The sequence below is a fragment of the Leptinotarsa decemlineata genome, unplaced genomic scaffold (genome assembly GCF_025532065.1).
Source record: "Leptinotarsa decemlineata unplaced genomic scaffold, Ldec_3_MD MMD2_tig00001019_RagTag_RagTag, whole genome shotgun sequence".
Classification (NCBI taxonomy): domain Eukaryota; kingdom Metazoa; phylum Arthropoda; class Insecta; order Coleoptera; family Chrysomelidae; genus Leptinotarsa; species Leptinotarsa decemlineata.
In genome coordinates this window covers 1,940,933-1,943,408 of record NW_027412557.1, presented here as the reverse complement: position 1 = coordinate 1,943,408, position 2,476 = coordinate 1,940,933, and the positions used below count along the sequence as shown (strand labels likewise).

The 2,476-nt window shown below is 33.6% G+C and overlaps 1 long non-coding RNA gene across 1 annotated transcript; it reads left to right on the top strand.

Annotated features, from left to right (window-relative positions):
* The first annotated feature begins 580 nt into the window (after positions 1 to 580).
* LOC141482289 (uncharacterized) lies at positions 581 to 1,944 on the top strand. Its single transcript, XR_012465440.1, has 2 exons — positions 581 to 1,443; positions 1,546 to 1,944. It is a non-coding gene; the product is annotated as an uncharacterized lncRNA (long non-coding RNA).
* Positions 1,945 to 2,476: the final 532 nt, after the last annotated feature.

The window sequence follows — 2,476 nt, the reverse complement described above, 5'->3', positions numbered from 1 at the left end:
AATTCGATATAATTCACATCTAGAACCAATTCGAATTTTCTTTTGCCTCACTAAAATCTGATAAAGAAAGTATTTCACAGATTTGATTGGATCTGAAGTTACTCCATTGGTAATGAAAAGCGATTCGACTGCTTTGAACTACAATTCCGGTTGAAGAAAGAATTACTTATTTGGATCGCTAGAGATCGCTATAGTTTCCAGTCGAAAAATCTGTCCTTGTCGTACTGACATTTTTTGACGTTTTTATTAACAAAAAATAACTTAAAAACATCATCGGGTTGTTGAAATTGCCATATGGCAGATAAAAAGGAATATTTCTAGTAATATCTGTGTTTGTCTACAGGAAATTATTAAATGTTCCCCCATTTTGTAGTAGGTTTTGATTTGTGAAGTACTCGTCAGGAGCTTCGAAATGATGTGTCACAAGATTCTCCTTTCCATTTAATTTTTTTTCCAGATGACGGCTAGTGAAAGTTTCATCTGTCAATTTTACTTCAAAATGAAGTATTCATGCATTAATTTCATTATCCTGAATTTCAATTTTTTGAGTTGATCCGTTCAAAAAATAAAAAGAGTTGACATTAAAAAAAAGCACGGTATAGCCCTAATTTGTACAGGTGTTTTCTGAATAAACAGTGTCCAGAGAGTAGTACTGTACTTAATCAGAGCAGTTCTTTTTTCATTTCCCTGAAAATTTTTTGCCAAAAAAATTATCCTATCAAATTTGTCTATTTCTAGTCATGTGTGTCGAAATAACCAATGAAACCATCATTACACTGAAAATTTTTTGCCAAAAAAATTATCCTATCAAATTTGTCTATTTCTAGTCATGTGTGTCGAAATAACCAATGAAACCATCATTACACTGATAACTACCCATGGATAGTTTTCACGGGTAGTTATCACTTATGTCATGACATTGCTAAGCAACCAACACAATAAAGTTGTTTGGCATTTCAGTAATTCAATTTATTTCGAAAATGTCACTTCCTCGCTTTGGTGTTCAAAATGATGCGGCAATTGACAAAATCATTGAAGAAAATACACCAAAAAATACTGTCAATAGTAAAAAATACACTTGGAAAATATTTATGGAGTTTTGTGACGCCAGAAAATATGAATTGGATGGAAATCGTACTCTCGAAGAGCTTGCATTAATACTCAAGGATTGGGCGATTAATATGAGAAAAAAGGATAGCACAGAGTTTAAGGAGGCTACTGTTAAAACCGTATGGAATATAACAAGCAAATTATTACAAGAAAAGTATTACAAGGAGTATAATATCATGCTAGACCCCTTTAAAAGTGTTGCATTCAAACAAGCGCGGAATGCACGCGACGCAGCACGAAGAAATTTACAAACAGATCCCACTAAACGCAAAACAAGCTCAGTACCATTAACTTCAAATGAAATGGTTCAAAGAACTGCGCCTCTAGCAAATGGTTAGTTCAAAATAGTGATAACAATGCTTGTCCTGTCAGATTATTCATTAAATTATTATCAAAACGAGGCACAAATATCAAGACAAATAGACTATTTTTAAGGCCAAATCGTCACTGGAAGACAGGAAGCGATAACTGGTATGACAATATGCCTCTGGGTAGAAATATAATCAACGGATGGACGAAATCTTCTGCTGAAGCAATTGGCTTGGATACGAAACAGAGGAAAATAACCAATCACTCTAATAGAGCAACTGCAGTCAGTCAACTAGCTAAGAGTGGAGTTCAAGAACAGCAATTGTTGAAAATTACTGAGCACAATAATGGAAATTCCATAAAACCTTGTTTGAATATTGATCAGGAACATCATAACCAAATAATCAATAGTATGCGTGGAAACACCTATGCAGTAACCGAGGCAAATACAGCAAGATCAACGGAATATCATTATACGAATTGTTCTTTTAATAACTGTGTGTTCAATAAATAATTTTGTTCGAATTGCAAAAAATTTTCTCACCGTATATCCCTCGAACATTGATAAATAACTCATAATTTTATCACAACTTCCTCAAGCACGTTATTTTAGGTAACATCCCTCCGCCTTCGGCGTCGGGATGTTACCAAATAACGTGCTTTCGAAAACTGTGATAAAATTATTTCGTTAGTTATCAATGTCCTTGGGATATTATAGCCGACAGTTTTTCAAAATTGTTGATTAATGTTCGTTCTGATTAAGTTCACGTTTCTTCGATACTAGTGGTTGGCATCTTCATGAGTAAAATTCAGTATAGTCACTACAGTCAAATCTAATTCCAGCCAGAAGCGATACTCAAACAACAGTTTATTATTTTTCCAATCGCTTTTTGAAAATTAATCATTTTCATCTCAAGAATAGTTTATTCAGGCACTGAAAATATAGATTTCACTCATTTCTTCGCAGGAGCCTCTAAGTAACTTAATTGACTTTTTTCTCGACCTGTTATTTTGTAGTTTCACCAATTGCACTCTAAAAAAATCAATCCTGAGGTAT